The sequence below is a fragment of the Dipodomys merriami genome, unplaced genomic scaffold (assembly GCF_024711535.1).
Source record: "Dipodomys merriami isolate MVZ:Mamm:240054 unplaced genomic scaffold, mDipMer1.0.p SCAF_213, whole genome shotgun sequence".
NCBI classification, from domain to species: Eukaryota; Metazoa; Chordata; class Mammalia; order Rodentia; family Heteromyidae; genus Dipodomys; species Dipodomys merriami.
Window position 1 is genome coordinate 129,766 of NW_027203527.1, and position 21,949 is coordinate 151,714.

Genomic DNA, 21,949 nt, shown 5'->3' on the forward strand with positions numbered 1-21,949 from the left:
AGTAGCTAGGAAACAACTTTAAAAGATAATAAATCAGTGATTTTTAAACTTTCCCACCAACATTTTAGGATTCAGTAATTTATTCAGTAATCTATTTGCTACTGGCTTCCAATTCAAGTTTATGATCTACAGGATCCTTAGCAATATGAACTTAATTATATTTTAGCTTCAGATACTTTTCAGCTTTTAAAGACCCTGATAGCAAATGAGGAAAATAAGCTTAGGTATCTGTGGTCCATGCATGTAATCTTAGCTGCTCAGGAGGCCGAGATCTGAGGATCACAGTTTGAAACCAGCCCAGGCAGGAAAGTCCATCAGACTTGTACCTCCTATTAACCAGCAAAATGCTGGATGTGAAAGTGTGGCTCAAGTGGTAGAACACCAGCCTTAAAACACAGCATCCAGGCCCTGAGTTCAGGCCCCAGCACCATTCCTCCTCATCACCCTCCACACAAAAAAAAAAAGAGAGAGAGAGAGAGAAAATGAAGAAAATAATGGCATGTACCTACCCAGTGCTTAGAACTTTATCCTATGCTGGCAGAATGAAATAATAAATTGCTTTTAAGAATATTGTGCCCCTTTGTCCCCATGCTGATTCATCTGAAGTATGTTAGGCCTTCCCACACCTAACTGCTTCCCACAGCACTCTGGCTGAGGCCTGTGAAAGCAGTCAAGCGAGTGCAACACCCCCTACACATGACCCACCTCCTGGGGCCTCTGGACCATCACATGTGCCATTACCCCAACTCAGAACCATGGCCTCCCAAACAGTATCTCCCCTCTTACAGAATTGTTCAGCATTTGCATCTCTAGGAAACCTGTTAGCAAGATCTGTTGAATACTCACAAATCTAGAGGGTGGAGGAAGGAGGACTGGGACACATATTTTTTAAAAAGACTTAAAAACACTTACTGAGAAAACATTTAAACAAGTAAGGCTCTATAACTGTATATACTTGTTTAACCAAAAGGCTGAACGAGTGATCATTTGAATGGAATGAAGAAGCTTACCTACCTGAGCACCCTGAAAACAGTTACTCCTTGATTAATTTATACTTTCCGTATGATCTGGGTCATGGTGCCAAGTTTTAGAAAATCCTTGATCTCTTGTAGCATGTTTCAGTTACTTATCTATTTGTTTATACTTAAATTCAAACTTGCTTGAAGGTAGAAACTGGCTTCTCCTACAGTTCTGTGCCAAAGGCAGAGGCTCATTGAGTGTTGATTGACCCATGGAAATAAATGTACACTGCATAGAAGAGCTTTCTGTTTTTATATGACTGGACAGGTTTAGTTTTATTTTGGATTCCTTGAATGTCTCAAAATATCTTTCAAATGTTTTCGGTTCAGCCACCACACAAAAAATGTTTTGCCAAGTTCTCGTCCCCTTATTTTTTAATCCATATGCATTTTTTAAGGAAATATGACCCATGTGTTTCTGATTCATTTACACTTAACTCATCAAGATGGTGTTTTGTAAGAGCAGTGTGATGCCCAATAAGTTTTTTTAACCTTTTTATAAGCCATTTAAGCCCTTTTTTATTGAACAGGAAAGTCACCAACAAATTCAAACCCCAGAAGTTTCATTTGAAACTCCTAACCCACAGGATTCAAATTTACTTTCAACTTGGCAAGATCATTTCACTTCCCAATGTTCTTCCTAGCCCCTTGGTTCAGTGCTCTCTCATTTTGAATTGCTCATTATCTTCAGATATCAATTATGTGTTTTTAAAAGTGTCATTCATGTTTTTTATGGAGTTGACCATACATCCACGTTCCATCTAACATCCCAATATAAAGCTAAACAAACGGGCAAATTTCACCAGATGAGGGGGAAAAAAATCTTTCTTGTTGGCCACTTCTCTGTCTGAAGAAAAAAAAATAAGAAGAACCATCAGCAGGTCATCAACGGGTTTATTTCTGTTTTCAATTGTCATCTCATAAGTAGAAAATCAGATCTGTGTATTTTGCACCTCCATAATATTTTTGGTATTTGTTTCATCTAATAATAAAAATTCCTTTAGTGTTCAAAGCACTACGTAGAATGATGTACATAGGGTCCTTCTGTGATTCCTTTTTATCGCAATATAGACCACTTGGTTTTGTAACCTTATATGCAACAGCATCATTTCTGTTCACAAGTAAGTCAGTTCAGCTTTATCAAGTCTCTGGAGATTCAGACCCTCTTCATAAAACTATATTCTACACAAGAAAAGAGACTCATATTCTAATATTTATAGCAAATATTATGAGTGCATGGCATGTGCATGTGTGTTATGCATAAATTACATGCTTCCCAGATGATTTTGTAGGTCATGGTTGCCGCTTTTCTAAGAAGGGAAAGCCAGCCAGTCTGCTGTACTACACTGTCAGGGTCTGTTATCTGAGGTAAAATGATTGCTTCTAAGACATTTTTATGTGTCCGCATGAGTGGCCACACATTGAGGGATCATTTTCATTTTCTGTCAAGATAGAAACCATTACCAATTTGTTATGTTTTCTTTTACTTGGCAAGCTATCCTATTCACATTTTTGGCTGAGCTGCTGTATTGGCATGGTATACAACAGACATTTGGGTACCATTCAGCAGCATTCTACTTTTTTATGCAAAAAAAAAAAAGTGGGAGGGGAAAGAAAAGAAATATGATTCTACTGTAAACAATGTGTATGGTGTTTGATAATTAGTCCCAGATTTTACTGTCTTCCAAGGCATTTAAAGAAGTGTTACTAGTAGACTAAGCTGAAGTACATGGTGGACATTTTTCACTCAGAATTAGTAAGATTGTTTTTTTTTTTGTTTGGCTATTTACCATCAATATTTGGTGATAGTGTTAGGTGACACTGGATTATCATTTTGCAGATAGGATAGTCTCTTTGCCACTGTGTTTTCTTAGTTTTACAGCACCAAATTTGTACAGCTATAGAACAATCTTCAAGTGGGGATTTCATAAAATGGATTAGACACATGGCAGGAGGCATCAGCCAAAGCATTCATGTGACCATGTGGATGAAGTCCATATGCCAGTTTGGGTTTGGTTAGATAAAGCTTGATTAGCTCCCAAGAAAAGTTTTGAGAGAGCTAAAGCTAACGAGGCAGTGGAGAGACTTATAAAAAAGAAAGCCACCTGCTCTTACCACAAAAAATTAAATCTGAGTGCAGACTGAAATTTTGTGAACATTAACTGTTCACTAACATACTCTTTCGAAAATGTCTTTCCAGATTGTTAAATGCAAGATTGTCTTAAACTTCACTAAATACTATAATGGTCTGTCTGACTTCTTCTTCCCCTTCCCCTTTCTTCCATTGTACATACAGTATTCAGTATTTTAAATATGTGAAAAACCTTAATGTTGCATAGTTGCCTGAAGTAAACGTTGCTAATGGTTATTATGAGGAAAATACTATTCCCTATAGAAAAATCAGACCACAGGCCCCATCACAAAAGTAAATTAAAACAATTTGTGATCTCAAAATCAAATACCTAATATGCACATATTAATTTGTATACTATAAATATATGTAAATATTTACATTAGTAATTTGTACATATTAATTTATACTCTTCCAGACATTTCTATGTACATGTATATTTTAAGAGGGAATAGGATCATATGTTTTAGTTTATCCTTGTTTTTTCCCCTCAGCAATGTATAGTGACTACGTCTCCCTGTCATACATGACGTTGTGAAATGATTTTAGTATTTAGTATTCCATAATATTTTATTATATGATAAACATAGTCTGAGTTGTCTTATTAATGACCATGCCTGTGTGTACTTAGGCTCTTTCTACTTTCTGTTATTATAAATAATGTTAAGAAGAACATTTTTATCTGTTCCACTGTCTACTTTCTCAAGATAAATTTCTAAAATTGGAATTGCTAAGTCAGTGAGGGTGCATGTTAGGCTTCTGCTAAACACTTTCAAATGGCCCGCCCTAAACGTCATTCTAGTTTATACTCCCAACTCAGTTTAGACTTGCCTGTAAGGCAGTTAGAATCTCAAGGATTGATTAAGGTTCTTTGCAGTGCTTAGTGAAAGAAAATAACATTTTAGGAGAAATGAATTACATTTGTAAGAATTTTTAAAATACACATTCAGTCTGGTTTGCTTCTGTTTTTAATAAAACTACACACTTTTTGACACAGCTCTTGTCAGAAGCCTCATCTCTGATTTGTCTTATTCTTGGTTCTGAAAAATTCCTCCTAAATATTCTGGGTTAAAACTGTAAAGTCTGGACTTTTTTTTCCAGAGTTTTACTACTAAATTCTGGCTTGTGTTTAATATCAGTTTTATACACCAGTCACTGTTTTTGCTAGAGATGGAAGTTTTGAAAGTCATGAACCGGAGAGTGTTTCTCTGAAGTTAGCATAGTACATAAGAAATAAATACCAGTTGTCTGAATATCCAGTGAAATTTTAATAATACAGATGTTAAAAAAAGCAAGATGATTGACTTTTGGCTCTACCTTATAAGATACTGTTAGTGAACATAGCTTCTTCTCATTGCTTCTCCTGGTAAAGCTTTAAGTATGTACTTTATACACATAATTTACAGAATCATTTGTGTATATTTCCATCAAATCGCGAATGAAAAGTACAATGGCAGCAAACAAATATTTTAATTGGAGTGCCCACATCATCCTGTGTGGATGTGACCCAATCTATAGGACATGGGAAGCTTTATTTCCATGTCTCTGTTTGGTCATTCTTCTCAAGCAATGTCACTATGGTATTTTTGAGATTCAGTGTGCACAGAATCACCAACTTAGGCATGCTACAGCAGAATCTTGGACATTCCCACAGCAATACTTCACTAAGTCTAATTGTTTTCAAGTGATCTACATACCATTTGATTTTGTGGTTTTGTTTCCTTTTAACTATTTTTCTTCATTTACACAGTATTGTTTAAAGGTTTTACTTAATAGGTTTTTCTTTTCTTTTTTTTTTTTCTTCTTCATTTGTAGTTCTTTACACAATCTGGAAACCATAGGTATTCCAAGTATCTTGTTCCCATCTATGACTTACCTTTCAGATTTGTTTTTAACATATAAAATTTTGAAATTTTGTCTTATTTTTGTGCTGTCGTTAGCTATTTTTCTAAAATATATTTTATATACTTTATATATATATATATACATATATATATAGTTCATTACTTTGGGCTTCTAGGAATGTTGCTGATGTATCTTACATGGGTACACTGCTTTTATTCTCTTGATAACGAATAGTTCATTAGTAATTGTCTGGATCCATTCTGTTTTCCTTGTCTGCTCTTTAGTGAGTGTGGACATTAGCCCCGTACTGTTGACCCTGTTCCTTTCTCTCGCCGGGAATCCTGCTTCATCATAAGCTTCTCTTCTCTCTCTTTCTCCCTCCATTGACGACTTGTCCTCATCATCATTTAAACATGAGTCAAGCCTTTTCCCATCAAACAACAACAACCACCTCTTCCTCTTAGCTTCCTCCCTTATTTTAGATGGAAGGATTGTACAGCAGTTTCACTGGTTTGACTGCACACAACTGCTCTGACAGAATTCCAGCAATGCTAACACATACATTTTCATTTAAAATCCATGAGTCTGAAGACCAGATACATCTTGGTTTAGAGGTCATATTGATAGATTGCTCCAAATATTCTCTTGCTTTGGCTTCTGTAAGTACAGCCAGTCCTGATTTTCCTTTTCTCTTTAGGCACATCTTCTCCCACTCATTTAATGTCAGGATCTTCTATTCTGGAACCTCGTACTTCTTCCATTAGTGATCTCACTCATTCTGCCCTCACTGAGTTTTAGTGTTTTACATTTTACATTTAGGTTTATTATCTCTTTTGAGTAAAACTTCATGTAATGTGTGAGTCTTAGGTCATTTAATTTTCTTCATATAACTGTCCAGTTGTTCCAGTAAAAACATTTAAAGACTATCTGTTGAGTAGCCTTTGCAACTTTATCAAAGACCAGTCAACTGTTTATAGGTAGGTCTCCTAGTTAGTCCACAGCATGTATGTGAGGCTTCTCCTGGTCAGTCTGGTCAGTTTGCTGTGTGTGGGTGAGGAGTCTCCTGAAGTCCACTATGTGTAGGTAGGTCTCCTAGTTAGTCCTCTGTGTATACGTGAGGATTCTCCTGATCAGTCTTCTGTATATGGGTGTGGAAGGGAGGTCTCCTGTCAGTCCACTGTGTAGATGGTCTTCTTCTGGTATTCCCATCTGTTCCATCAGTCTGTGTGTTTGTCTCATCATCATGTACATAAGCTTGATTACTATGGTTTTATAGTAAGCTTTAGAATTGAATAGTATGATTCTTAAAAGCCTATGTTTCTTTTTTCCAAAATCCCTTTGATCATTCTAGTTCTTTGCCTTTCTGTATAAACTTTAGAATCCATTTGTCTATCTATAGAAAACTTTCCTGGAATTTTTATTTGAATTTCATTCAGTTTATTGATAAATCTGAGGAGAATGAACATATTTGCTATGTTAAGTTTTCTTTACTATTTTGAATTTTAGACTTTTGGTGTTTCTCCATGGTTCCCTAGGCTCTGTTTGTTTCTGTTTTTCCAATCATTTTTCTCTTCAGTTTATAATGTGTTGTTTCTGAGGATCTGTCTTCAGAATTACTGACTTTTTTTTTCTTTCCTAAGTCATCTTTAATGGGCCTATTTGATGGGTTTTTTATTTCAATTATTCTATTTCTATTAGTATCTACTATTTAGGTTGAAGCTTTCTGTCTTTCCACTTATTTCAAGAGTATTTGCTCTTGTTTCTTGGAGCATTTTTACAATAACTATTTTAAACTATCAGGTAATTCCAGGGTCTTCATCTCAGTGTTGGTAGTTTATTGTTTTTCCCATTCAGGCTGAGATTTTCCTAATCCTTGTATGCAAGATAGTTGTCTATTTTATCCTCACTGTTTTGAATACAATGGGTTTCAGAGTCTTTGTTAAATCTTATGTTTAATGTTACCATTGCCATACTAGATAGCCCACCCAGCTCCAGCTTTGGAAAGGGCTTGATTTCAGTGGCAGTCTTGTGCATAGGGTCTCTACTTTGCTATTTTTATCTGTCTCTCACATGGGCCACTGCCTGCCTGGGATCTGGCGATGAATCTGTCTCTTACTTAAATTCTCAAAGCTTAGAATCAAGTTTAGAATCAAACCCCCAAGTGTACTGACTTTATGGGATCTCTTTCCTTCTTCACAGTCTCCCTAACACCTACCATCCTAGGTCTCCCCTTTACCATTTTCTAGCCAGGAAGTTGGGGCATTCGTTCTAGTGAAGTTGGGACATTCGTTCTAGTGTTCTGCCTTGCACTTGTTGCACTGTGTCCATAATCAGGGCTAAACTGAGGTAGGAAAGGGATGTGAGGAACCACTGTATTTTATCCTACCCGCTTGGAACCACAACTCTTCAGAATTGGATACCGGTTCTCCCTTTTTCTCTTTGAAGATTCTGAAACCTGCACCATGCAGCTATTCTTCTTTTAAGATGTATACATGACTGTTAGGTTGTCTCAAACTGCATGGTGCTGAGTTGTCTACTGCATCCTCATCATTTTGAATAGTTTGACGATGCCTAACAGGATTTCATTTCTTTCAGGTCAACATCTAGCAATTTCAGTGTTTTTAAAGAAAATTTGTATAGTGAGGGCTGGGAAGGTGGCTCAGTGGTAGAGCGCATGCCTTGCATGCCAGAGGCCCTGGGTTCGATTCCTCAGCACCACATAAGCCAAAAGAAAAAAGCCGGAAGTGGCGCTGTGGCTCAAGTGGTAGAGTGCTAGCCTTGAGCTGAAGAGCTGAGGGACAGTTCCCAGGCCCAGAGTTCAGGCCCCATGACCGGACCCCCCAAAAAAAAAAAGAAAATTTGTATAGTGAATCATTCTTAGCATGAAAGACATTGTTCTCTTTTTAAAATATTTAGTAATTGGCTCTGAATTATCCTCAGTAAGAGTAATGTATATCTTCGGGAAAATTCTGTGCATTGTTGGCCTCACAGATTGAAGAGTAGGTCCTTAGCAGCATACTGAAATCACAAAAAGTGATCAGCAAACTGCTTCTGTGAGACAAGTGGACTGATTGGTGCAATGCATGATATGACATCTCCAGGATCTCTTAACAGCCTCTATTGGAGCTAAACTTGGTATAAAGTGTTCGCTTAGAGACTCTGGAGAACTGAGACTTCAATTCTTTTCACATAGTGTACACCAAAGAAAGCCAGAGTGCAGGAAGCAGGGGAGGCCTGAACATCATAAGACATGCTGCAGTTAGCAAAAAAATGCTGGAAGGATTTAGGTTTCTGTGGGCTGTGGAAGGGTACAGAGGTCCCCAGCTGAGAGAAAGAGTGTATAATACAATAATACCTGAAGCCATAAATCAAATTAATAAAATGTACTTGGCTCAGTTAATCTGAACAAAGCAATATTGGTAGTTCTTAGAGTCAAAAGGAGAATGCATTTTGCTATTAAAGTGTATTGCAAAATAATCTCAAAAGAACTAGATCTATTTTTTTACTCACTAGCTGTAAAGTACTCCCTCTTGTTCTTCTTGCCAAAACTAGGAAACCCCTTAACATTAAAACTTAAACTAAGCAATCAGATACAAACCAAATACTCATTCATCATCAGCTTTTGGGGAGTAATTCTTTCAGTAGTTACTGTAATTATGCTTCATGTAGCTTATAGCAGAGCTCTAGAGTTTCTCTTTGTTCCTATGCTTTCTTTCTTTAATTCAGAAATTCAAATTTCCATCCTGTAGGTAAATCCTGCTGTCTGATTTCCTACATTTGGATAATGAGCCTTTTCTGCTCAATAAACTGCAGCTGTCTTACAACCTATACTCTTACCAATTAAGAATGCCAGATAAGGGGCTGGGAAGGGGGCTCAGTGGTAGAGTGCTTGCCTTGCATGCCTGAGGCCCTGGGTTCGATTCCTCAGCACCACATAAGCAAAAAGAAAAAAGCTGGAAGTGGCGCTGTGGCTCAAGTGGTAGAGCGCTAGCCTTGAGCTGAAGAGCTGAGGGACAGCACCCAGGCCCAGAGTTCAGGCCCCATGACCAGACCCTCCCCCCCAAAAAAAAGAATGCCAGATAATACGCATTTTGTCTTCAATTATGCTTTAGAACCTGTAGAGCCAATAGCATATAATTATGAATCCTTGAGCTTTGTATAGATATTAACAAGCAAAGCTAAAGTTTGCAACAGCACTAGAGTTGCGCACAGTATTTAAAGGTTTCTACTTATTCGCATAGGTCAAGTTAATTCAGTTGCCATATGTTGCAAGCTATCCTGATTTCATTTGATTGTTGTTAATGTAAATAGTGTGTGAGGTGTGGAATGTGAAATAACCTCAGACATGACATATATCCACACTGGATTTACGTTCCAGTATCCCAAGAGAGATCAGATGTCACTGTGAGGAAGATTTCTGCTTAAAACAGGAACTGGGAGTCAATGATGAAGTGCTTTCAGTCACTGGCAAGAAACTTTGTGTTCATAAAGTTGTGAAAAGTTGTTGTTGAGACTGTTGCCTCTTTTACCAAAGAGGAGACTGAGACTTCGGGTTCAGAGAGTAGATAGTAACACGGCAGAGGCAGGAGCCCAGGGAAATGGCCCTTTATTTACTTAACCAATGAGAAGTTCTAAAATCTATGAAGCTCATTTGATTCTTCTCAGTTCACTACATTAAAACAAATGGTGACCTGATATAATCCCAACTACTTGGAAGGTAGAAATCAGAAGGATCTTAGATCAAGGTGAACCTGAGCAAAAAGTTAGTGAGTCCTTATCTCAACCAACAAACTGGACAAGATGGTAAAGGCCTATTAATCCTGATCCACAAAGGGCATAGATAGGCGGATCAAAATCCAAGACTGGTCCTATACAAAAATAAGAGACCCAACCCGAGAAACAACTGAAGTGCAAAGTTTTGGGAATGGCTCATTAGCCTAGCAGGCATGAGGTTCTGAGTTCAAAATCTTCCAATACACACACACACACACACACACACACACACACACACGCGCGCACACACACACACACGCACATTCGCGCACATGCACGGAAAAGAAACCAAATAAAAGTTCCCACGTAAATTTTCTCTGCCTCCCAACATAGCATATATATGTTTATAGGTTTGTTGGGGCATATCTGATAAGCTACTTGAATGTAAAATCTCATTTGAAATTACTCATTAAGTATATTTTAGCTAAGTATTTATTCAAATTAATACAATTATGAATGTAACTGTAGAAATCATATATCCTTGCTTTGTACTCTTTTTATGTTGACTTTTCTGCTTACAGTAGAAGGTGAAGTGGCCTAGGATGCCACCAGTTCATTCTTGGGCACATGTTTGCAGGAATATATTTCAGGTGCCCCTACCTTTATTCATCTTGTCTCATTAACCTTCACCAGAGCTACATGTAGGGTAGGGACCCTTTCTCACAACTCCATCAGATAATCAACATCATTCCCAGTCTATAAATGAGTACAGTTCAAAGAAATGAGGCTATTTGCCCAAACCACATGGAAACAAGTGGTGGGCTATCACACCAAGAATCATGAACTCCTGCTTCTACCAGCAGTGTGCCCAACAGGAAATGATCATCAATAGCACAAAGGAAAAATTCAGCTTGGCTTTGAGAGGCTTTTGATCTAAAACAACAGTATCCATCTTCTGCTAGTATGAGCACCCACTCTCGCCTGGGGGAACACTTTGTACATGCTTAAAACAAAAAATACACCCTTGGAAACAGTCACTCCTCTCTTCCACTGAGAGTTCTGAGATGAGAACCTGCTCTCTCACCCCACATTCTGAATTATCATGTCATAATCCAGGCAGCTGTCTAATCAGATGGCCTGTGTCCAAGTTCCTGCTGTGACCACTGCCTAAGGACCTGAGTGATCAGCCAAAACTGCAAGCTTCAGTTTCTTCACCTGTAAGGTTGCTAGCATCAAAAGCACTCTACACAGTGCCAAACTCTTAGCAAAAGCTCTGGAAATACTAAGTGTGTGCGAGGACAGGCATTTGTGTACCTGGGGCAGTACAGTGAGGATTGACAGATTACTCAAGCAGCACCAACAAAACATCTTAAATTAAATTGGTGAAAGGCTATTTAGACAGTTCTCTTAACCTAACGACCTGACAGAAAGGTACTACAGGAAGAAAGGGCACATGTTAATTTAAACCTAGAGAAAGGTATAAACTTGTTAGTAGTTTGATGATGCTATTTGATAATGTGCTAATAAAAAAATAGCCTTTTAAAAAAAGTATATTCTTTAGCTGAATCCAGATTTTAAATACTGAAGCTAACTGAGTTTAACTAATGTAAATTTAGCCTTCAGAGAGAAGGGGCGGTGAAAGCAGAAGAGATTACCTTTTCTTTGATACAAGTATACAGTATGGATTGTGGACTCTCTCCAGAGTCTTTTTTTCCTTCCTTTCTTTCTTTTTCTTTTAATTTTAGTTGACAGGAACATCTTGGAACTGCAAAAAGCTGTGCTGCATGCTTAAGTCATTTACTTCTATTGGAAAGAATGTTTAAAGAGCAGAGATTCTGAGGATTGGCACAAAGTAGCCCCCCAAAAAAGAGGGAAAAAAAAGTTACTTCATCATAGTTGTAACATGTAACCATGAATAACAACAAAGCAGTGCAGAGTGAAAGCTTGGGCTGTGAGCATGGGACAGTGGTAGAGCACATGTGTGTGGCCTGGGTTGGTTCCTCTGCACCAAACTACCACAGTATACAGGCTACCAAGAAATTACCAATGAAGAGTCTTACTCAAAGCAAAACAGAATAAATCAAAATCCTAGGTGAACTTTAGTGAAAGAAGATGTATAGTATTTACTTATTGTCTTACTTCTTGATAGGTAATTTTAAATAACTTGTCAGTTTCTTTTTATAGAAAACACCTCTCTGGTGTTTTCAAATGACATGATTTGGGTTAATATATATTAGTATAGAAAACATGTAAAAAGGGAAAGATGGGGGGGGGGAAGCTCTAATTTCCTGTCCCACAGAGAGTCATCATAATGTTTTTATCTATCCCCCAGACATTGTGTACAAATGCTTTTCCCAGAAGTAGAAATATACCATGCTTCTTTTTCCCCTTTTCTTTCTTTTTAGTATATTATCAACAGCTTTCACATCATCAAATATGCCTTTACATTATGTCGTTTGATGATTATATAATATTCTATCATAAGACTATAGCATAATTTAATGTGTGTCCTTTTATGAAAAAAATCTCATTTTTCATCAATACTAGAGCAGTAGTTAAAAGTTTAGTAAATTCATTGTTATTTCCTTAAACTAAGAGGAAATAAAACTGCTGAATATCATGCGATTTTTTTGTTGCTTTGTATGTCCCTCCCCCATGGTATAACCCCTGTTTTCACTGTATTTGATATTGGTATAATTTGGGGAGAAGGGAAAAAACAAATTTTTTAAACAGGTTCCTTTTCGGGAAAAAAATGTAATTGCATCCTGATTTTAAAATGAGAGCACACAGTTATCTAGTCACTTTTTGAATTTTGATATTTGCATGCACTCATGTAAACCCATCAATCCAAGATAAAGAACATTTACATTACCCCAGGAATTCCTTCAGCTACTTTCCAACTGGTGCTCTCTACCAGGCACTAGTGCTTTCTGTGCAGACTCCCCAAACCTTTGATAACATTTTCACTACACTGCATTCCAGAAGGTTGAGTCATTGTTACCCATCCCAGCAGTAAAAAGTTGCTGGTTCTCCTCTCCCTAGGTATTATGTGAGTACACATGTACATTGTAGATGTAGTAATCACAGATACAGTCAGTCGACTATCTTTGACAACATCTCACTTAGAATGATCTGTACTTCTTTGTTTAATGATAAAGTTGAACTTTTGCAATGGATTAGCTGGCCATTTATATTTCTTTGTTGTGGATAGAGGTGGCTAATTGTCTAGTCTGTTATATATATAAGTTTTTTTATTTACAAAAGTTGCTAAATATTAAGGATATTACTTTTTGTTTAAGTTGTTTTTAACCAGCTTGTCATGGCCATATAATTATGGAGGTTTTTTTGTTTTGTTTTATGTGGAACATGGAGTTTGAAATACTTACAACAACATATGCTGATCCTTTTCTGTCTTTAAAATTTCAAGATTAGGTAAATATAGATACATCTTTTATGATATTTTTGTGGTTTTATTTTTAATTAACAACAAAAACTCACCTGGAATTTATTTAACTTATTAGGTCAAGGGGGGTTTTGGAGGGGTTTTCTTTTTGTTTTTTTTCTTTTTTTTTTTTTTTTTTTTTTTTTTGTCGGTCGTGGGGCTTGAACTCTAGTCCTGGGCATTGTCCCTCAGCTCTTCAGCTCAAGGCGAGCTCTCTACCACTTGAGCTACAGCACCACTACCTTTTTGTTTTTTTTCTAAATGGCACACCACCACAACTGAACACTTCTGTTTCCTCCCACTGATATTAAATGCACCTTTATTATAGAGAGAAGTCTTACTATGTTTTAGGTCTGTTTCATTACTTTATGTTGCTGGGGGTGGCCCCTATCCCTATGCAATTGTTCCACTGTTTAATTACTGTAGTGTATAATCCTGTGTAGTACCTGGTAAGCAAGTTGGACCTTTATTGTTCTACGTTTATATTATTACCTTCAAAGCTTAAATTAGTGAGTAATATGCTACTTTCTTATTCTCTTTTAGTTATCCACACCTGGAGAAAGCTTAGACAGTAGACCATAGAATCAATTTTTTTTTTAAAGCCTCCTTTATTTAACAGGTGACCACTACCTGAATTGCAGTGGTGGTGCCAAAAAAGAAAATAATTCGTTTTCAGAAACTCTTCAAAGTAATGGAAAAGATCACATATGGAAAATAAGTAGCATGAGGAATTAAAGCTATTCATGTTCTGATAAAGGTATATAAGTGTTTTGTTTTGTGTGTGTGTGTGTGTGTGTGTGTGTGTGTGTGTGTGTGTGTGTGTGTGTGTGTGTGTGTGTGTGTGTGTGTGTGTGTGTGTGTGTGTGTGTGTGTGTGTGTGTGTGTGTGTGTGTGTGTGTGTGTGTGTGTGTGTCTTCCTCAGAAGTTTTTCCATCTCTTTGGTATTCTAATGAAAGCACAAATGATTAACAAAGTCTCCAAGCAGGTGCCCTTAGGCCCTTCTGTTTTCTCTTATGTGAATCTTAAGGACATAGGATAGCCACACATAAATATCAGCCATAAAATTCTCTTCTAGACATGTTTGATGATCTGTCAGCTACTGTCATTTGAATTAGTCAGATCACTTCTCCTCTCTGGTTTTGTTTTTGTTGTGTATGTGTGTGGTACAGGATATTAAATCTGTCTGCTACTTGGGGCATACCTCCAGTCCTTTTCTCTGGTATTATGCAGTCAAGTTAAATGTAGGAGTAATGTGCAGTTCTTTATTTTTTATTTAAATGTTAATGTAAAGTTAAGGTACAGAGGGTTACAGTTATATAACTAAGGTAATGAATACATTTTTTTCTTTTTTTCTCTTTTTTTTTTTTTTTTTTTTGTCGGTTGTGGGGCTTGAACTCTGGGCTTGGGCACTGTCCCTGAGCTCTTAAACTCAAGGTGAGTGCTCTACCACTTGAGCCACAGCACCACTTCTGGTTTTCTAGTGGTTTATTGGAGATAAGAGTGTCATGGAGTTTCCTGCCCGGGCTGGCTTTGGACCGTGACCCTCAGATCTCAGCCTCCTGAGTAGCTAAGATTACAGGCGTGAGCCACCGACGCCTGGCTGTACATTTCATTTTGAACAGTGTTCCCTCTCCCTCATTTTCTCCTACTTCCTCTCCCAACTCCCTTCCTCCCCAAGTTGTAAAATTTAATTCCAATATAGTGTCTCGCTAGTATCATTGTTGAATTGGTTTGCCCTTTGTCCCACTGTGTCTGTGATTCCCTTCCCTTCATCAAATCAGATGAACTTACAAGACAAAGGGTACAGGGATGAAAAAAAAAAAAAAACAACAGTGGCAACAGGCAATAAAACAAAGGAAAAAATTAAAAAGAAATAACTGCAAACAGTGCAATTAAAAAAACCTCTTGTTTGCATTTCTTGGAGTTCATTTCAGTAAGCATCATTTTATATGGTCATATGCTATTGAGCCATTGTGATCCTCTACTAAGAATATCCTAGACACATGAAGCATATGTTTCTTTGGGTCTAGATTACTTCACTAATATAATTTTTTCCAGCTCTTTCCATTTCCTTACAACTGTCATTCTTTTGGATGGAAGCATAGAATTCCATTGTCTATATATACATTGTATACATATATACTTTTTTGATCCATTCATCTACTGAGAGGCATTCTATATCTTAGCTATGGTAAACAATGCTGTAGTGAATGTGGTTGTCCTTGTAGCGTTAGTGTAGCCTTGTTTGTGGTCATTTGGGTAAATGTGCATGAATGGGATTGCTGAGTCTATCTATGGAAGGTCTATGTTTAGTTTTTTGAAGAACCTCCATACTGCTTTCCAGAGTGGTTGAACAAGTTTATATTCCTATCAATAGTATAGTAGAGTTCTCTTTTGGCTATATCCCTGCCAGCATCTGTTACTATTAGTTTTCTTGATAAAGGCCATTCTAACTGAGGTGAGGTGGAATCTCAGTATTGTTTTGATTTGCATTTCTTTTATGGCCAGAGATGTTGAGCATTTCTTCATGTGTCTATTGGCCATTCTTCTTCAAAGAAGTCTTTCAGTCTTTAGTTCACTTATTATTGATGGGATTGTTTCTTTGAGGATTTGTTTCTGGAGAGTTCAATTTTTTGAGTTCTAATTGTATTTTAGATATGAATCCTTGTCTGATGTATAGCTAGTAAAGATCTTCTCCCAGTCTGTGGGCTTTCTATTTATCCTACTAGCTATGTCCTTTTCCATGCAAAAACTCTTGAGTTTAATGCAGTTCCATTTATCCAGCCTTTCTTTGATTTGTTGTGTTTCTGGATCTTAGGAAGTTTTGACCTGTGTCAAGGAACCCTGTGTTTCCCCTATCCCTTCCTGTAATATTTCCAGGGTATTTGGTCTTACATTGAGGTCTTTGATCCTTTTGGAATTGATTCTGGTGCAGGTGCTATATAAGGCTCTAACTTCAGCTTTCTTCTATAGCCAATTCTGCCAACACCATTTGTTGAAGAGCCTATCTCTTCAACCTGTGGTTTTGGGGTTTTTTTTGGCTGTTGTTTGGTTGGTTTTTTGCCAGTCCTGGAGCATGAACTCAGGGCCTGAGGACCATCCCTGAGCTGCTTTTTGCTCAAGGCTAGCACTATATCACTTGAACCACAGTGCCACTTCCAGCTTTTTTTGTTTATGTAGTACTGAGGAATCAAGCCCAGGGCTTTGTGCCTGCTAGGCGAGCACTCTATCACTGAGCCACATTCCCAGCCTTCATCCTGTGTTTTGGCTTCCCTATCAAAGATTAGGTGGCTATATATAGGTCTCTGGATTCCTTTCTAGGTCTTCGATTCTATTCCATTGGTCCTCAGGCCTGTTCATGTGCCAGTAACCAGGCTGTTTTATAACTATGGCTTTGTAATAAAAGTTTGAAGTTTGATATTAATATTCCTCCAGCACTGTTCTTCCTGCTAAGCATTGTTTTTGTTATTCAGTGTCTTCTGTTATTCCATATGAATTTTTGGATTGCTTCTTCTTTATGATTGAAGAATGTTGTTGGTATTTTAATGGGTATTGCATTGAATTTGTAAATAGCTTCAGGCAGTATTGCCATGTTCACCATGTTAATCCTCCCAATCCAGGAGCATGTGAAGTTTTTCTACTTCCTTAAATCTGCTTTAATTTCCTTTTTCAAGTTTTAAGTTTAATCATAGAGGTCCATCTCATCTTTGGTTAAGTTAATTCCCAGGTTGTTGTCGTCGTTGTTTTTCTTTTAAGGCTGTGGCAAAAGGAGTTGCTTTCCTGGTTTCAGCCTCACTCTTTTCATTGTGGGCCTACTATTGATTTTTGCTGTGTCCCAGAGGAGCTGGTATTTTATGTGTTCATTTTTGTTAAATACCATAAATATTTGATTTTCCATTCTGATCTCTTCAGTGACCCAATGGTGATTCAACAATGTGTTGTTCAGTCTCCATGAGTTAAAGAATTTTCTATGATGGCTTTTGGTGTTGAGCTCTAATTTTATTCCATTGTGGTCTGACAGAATACAGGGAACCATTTCAATATTTCTGAATTTCATGCAGTTCTTTATATGTAGCTAATTCATCTGACAATGATAAGTGAACGGTTGGATTCGAGCTGATATTTTAGTAGAAATAGGAGTTTCATTAAGCAACTAACTTTTACATTTACAAACACCACTCTGTTTCAACCAACAAGCTAAGAGCTCTTACCATGTCCATTTTATATGGAAGATACTTGAGGCACAAAAAAAATTAATCTGGTCATAATCTCATAGCTAGGGAGTTGAAGTGCTCAGAAACAGTCATTCAGACAGAGCTCAATAGTTTGATTTTATTTGCATCCAAAATCTTTTCTTCTGTTTGTAATTCGTTATTGTTGTTGGTTGTTACTTGTAATTTCATCACATTCTCTGTTGTTTAAAAAGAAAAGTATTCCCAGCTTATAGGGTACAACGTAATGTGACAGTGTTTATGGCATTCCCACTTAGCAGTTTCCCTGAGTTTGCTTTCATGTTTTTCAATTTTCTAATGCAGCAGTTTTGTTACAAATGACTTTAGGGTTGTACTAACCTGGAAGCTAAAAATTGTCTAGCTTCTTTCAAGTCTTAAAAGATGTTAAATTTCATATTTCCATGATACTCAAAGTTCAGAAAGCTATTTAAAAGCTTGTTCAACTTGAACAAGAAGTTGCAGCATCATTTGCCTGCAATATTTCATAGGAATATAAATAGAAAATGGTATGAGCATACGAATTTAGAATCTGACTGGAAATTTTAGTAGCTGTGTGTTATTGGAGAAATTACATAACCCCTCTATCCTTTTTCTCTATCTCTTTTGAGATAGATCAGTTCGTGGATTAAATGAGAAACTCTTTTTAAAGACTTCGTAAGGTATCTAGAACAATCAGTGCCAATAAATATTTCATCATTTTCATCTTCTATGTTACCATTATTTTTAAGAATTGACTATAGTCAGTAGATCTGTAATGATGATGGTTGGAATTTATACCATGCCTATGATATTTGACTATTTAGGGATCTTTTTTTAGTTAATCCAAGATTGTTCACACTGGTTATCTTTCATTTAGTTTCTATCACAATTCTTAATATTCTGAGATAAGGTAAATTTGAGCTTTAATTTTATTGTGTTTGTTAATGATCAGTAATGCTTCCTTAATAAGTACTGTCTGTTCTACTAAAAGAAGTATGGGTCAGGTGCTGCTGGGTAGGTAATCCTAGCTACTCAGAAGGCTGAGATATGATCGTCATGGTTTGAAGCCAGCCCCAGGCAGAAAATTTCCTGGGATACTCCAATTAACCACTCAAAAGCTGGAAGTGGTATGGCTTAAGTGGTAGAGCACTAGCCTTGAACACAGAGAAGTTCAGGGATAGTGCCCAGTTCAAGCCACATAACTGACAAAAAAAAATTCTAATTTTTAAAGTGTGGGAGCTGAAGAAAGATGCTTATAGGATCACCCACTGTAAATTCAATTTAAATGTAAAGCAGAAGTGTCTCATCACTGTAGAGCATAGAATTATAAGCTCAGTGAAATGTAAATGTTTTTATTCCATTCTTCTCTCTTGGCCAACTTCTCTAAGGTAGTGATAAAAATGAAGCAAGAGAGAAGATGATTATAGACCAAGTTCCCTGGTTAGTGTTCATTTTATACAAGACTATAAATAATCCTGCAAAAGACCGATGTGGTTCTTTATAAATAGGTCCTCCTCAGAGTTGCTGACCCTGGATGGTGATTATTTTAATTCTAAGCTCTCTGTCCAGTCTCTGAAGTCACCTCTTTTTCTGCTCTTTTTCTTCTGGATGAAGAAAGCTCTTCTCCGTGATTTCTTACAATTTGCCCTGAAATAAATTTCTGTCACATTAAGGAAGTTTGTTTTTTGTTCACAAGCCTGATTTGATAGAGGTGGCCAGCCAGCCATGCACTCCAGCTGCTCACCAGGCCATTTTGATTGGAAATTCTGTCTTCCCTATGTGGAGCTATTAGTCCAGTGGCCATAGATTACATCGTACTGGCTGAGCAGTTGGTTAAACCCCAAGGCAGGTGTAAGAATGCATATTGCAGATCTATTCTGGAAAGCCTCTTAAATCTTTCCACCTGTGTCCTGCTGCGTGTTAAGCAGTTAGATAGGCATGAAAGCCAGGAAACTGCATTCCCCTGTTGCCAGAGATATTTTAAAAATTACATATTTCACATTTAGCCCAACAATACTCAGTGTTTACTAAAGACACTCTATAATGTAATCTTTTTAACTAGGGGAAACAAAAGGCATTTTTAGAGTTGGCTTTTCAAAACCCCAAACTGAGGGGGCAATATTAACATTCCTTCAAAATTCGGAACAAAGGAGAGTTTTTTCCATGTTAGTAATGAACAATAAAAGAAAATCCACTGATTTTCTTCTTTGTTTTCTTTTTCCAAAAGTCTGTGTCTATTTTTCATACTTTCTTGGCTTTCCAAATGTTCTATTTTCTTCTACTTATGTTTGTTTGTTGAAGTGTTTTAAAATTTTGTTCCTGTTTTTCTCCTGTCAGTGTTTAGATCTCTCTTCTTAGTTTTGCTTTTGTCTGTTAGCTATTGTTTCTGCCTGCATTTTTCTATTTCCTTTAAGTGAATATTTCTGTTGCTCATTTTAAGTCTTTTTTCATCTTCACTTCTCTTCCTGATTTCTTTCTCTTATACCTCTTTGGTTCCTCAGTCCTCACTACCTTGTGCACCCTGTTCCACTGGACTTGAACTCTTTTTTCTTTAAACATACTTTAATCTCTGGAGTCGTTCCTGTTTTGTCTACCTGTCCCTGCCTCTTCATATGAGTTATTGTCATCTCTGCCATCTAGTTTATGTTAAAAGAAAAAAAAGTTCACACTTCTTTTCTTCATATGTGCTGGTGCTTAACCCCTCTTATTTCTTAATTACTAAAAAAGCTTTAAATATTTGTGAGAGCTAGGATTTGTAGTCTATGATGGAGAAAAGCCCTAAATTTAAATCTTGTAGGGTTTTTACCTGAAAAGTACATTTTGATTATCAAAATGAAGAAATGAAAGTATCTCATTGGTGTTTGTAAACATTCTGGAAAGCATAAGAAAATGTCAAATTTTCTAAACAGCCACAAAATGTAGTGGCTAAAGTGAACTGAGAATCATAGAAGAAAAAGTAGTTGCCATGTTTGGGGTTAGTAAAATCACTATTATTTATATGGCTAAGGATCAATAATTCACTCAAACTGAATCTGAAAGTTTATTTTTATATTAATTTGCTTTTGTAACATAGCTATTTGTAACATAGCAAGTACCAAATGTCTGTTAGCATAGTTTTATCAAATCTCCAGAGACTATTATGGTCTTTGTTTGTCATTAGCAGCATAAGTATCTGTATCAGTATTAGTTATATTTGGGTATCTGCATTTTCAATACTGTCAACTGGAAAGCTGACTTCAGTGTGGTAGCTAATTCTCTGCCTTTCAGTAGCTTCCCATCAGTTGCTGAAGAATCTATTTCACCAAATGATAATGATCAAGAAACAATCAGAATCTTCATGTAAATGAAGACTATTGCAACTTTTTATTAAGATCAAAAAGAAGTATGTTTCTAGTATAGTATAGTTAATTTTTTATTAAAATCAAATTACTTTAAAATTATTGTTTTTTCTTCCTTTTTTCTGAGTCAGTCCTGGAGCTTCAACTCAGGACTTTGGCGCAGTCCCAGAGCTTTTGTGCTTAAAGCTAGAACTACTTAAGCCACAGCTCCACTTCTCACCTTTTGGTGGTTCATTAGAGGTGAGTTTCCTGCACTTTCCTGCCTAGGCTGGCTTTGAACCATGACCCTCAGAGCTCAGCCTCCTGAGTGTCTAGGATGACAGGCATGAGCCACCCATGCCTGGCACAAAATTATTCTTTAAACTTAATAGAATCCAAATAAGAATACCAGTAGAAGAAGAGAAAGGATAAAAGCAAAAGTAATCACATTTTTAATACAAAGAATAAGGGAGCCAGGTACTAGTGGCTCAGACCTGTAATCCTAGCTTCTTTGTATACTGAGATCCAGAGAACTGTGATTCAGTGCCAGCCTAGGCAGAAAAGCTCTCAAGACCCTATCTCCAAAATAACCAACAAATTTCTGGCTGGAGCATGACTCAAGAGGTTAAGCCCCAGCAGAGGAACAGGCTGAGCAAGTATGAGGCGCTGAGTTCAAACCCTGGTAGCAACAAGTGATGATGATGATGATGATGACGACGAAGACGACGACAATAATAAGGGACTAGAGGTATAGCTCAGTGATAGTGCATACTTGCCTAGTATATGTGAAGCCCTGAGTTCCATCTTCTAGAACCCCCAAAAGAAAGTGGAGAAGGGGGGGGGTGGTAAGAGAGGAGGGAATGAAGAATAAAGAAGGATAATTCTTTACTCCTTAGGTTTAGATTGTACTGAGTGATTTTTTTTCCTTCCGATGGGTACAACATGGAAAGAAGAAAACAAATAAATAAATGTGAATGTATATGGGAAAATCTGGGAAGTGCTACTTTAGCAAGGTAATTGAATTACTCTCAGTCATTATGAATCATGTTAATAGTACGAACCCTTGATGCGATGTTATAAATGCTGTTTTGTATCTGTGATCTTTCTCTTGTAAGCTAAGTCTTCCAAGAAAAATACCAAATTCCAGTGATATGGTGGCCTAATAAATGCTTGATCAGTGCTCCCCTAAACCATAAAATTGATCAAAAACAAGGAAATAGAATGTGCCGACTAAATGAAAGTAGATCTCATTCTGAGGAATGAGATCTTGG

At 37.0% G+C, this 21,949-nt stretch overlaps 1 protein-coding gene across 1 annotated transcript in view; it reads left to right on the plus strand.

Annotated features, from left to right (window-relative positions):
• The window catches only part of LOC138834400 (spliceosome-associated protein CWC27 homolog), a gene marked incomplete at its 5' end in the record, with an annotated part of 161,661 nt that overhangs the window by 128,609 nt on the left and 11,103 nt on the right, over window positions 1–21,949 (plus strand). The window lies entirely within an intron of this gene.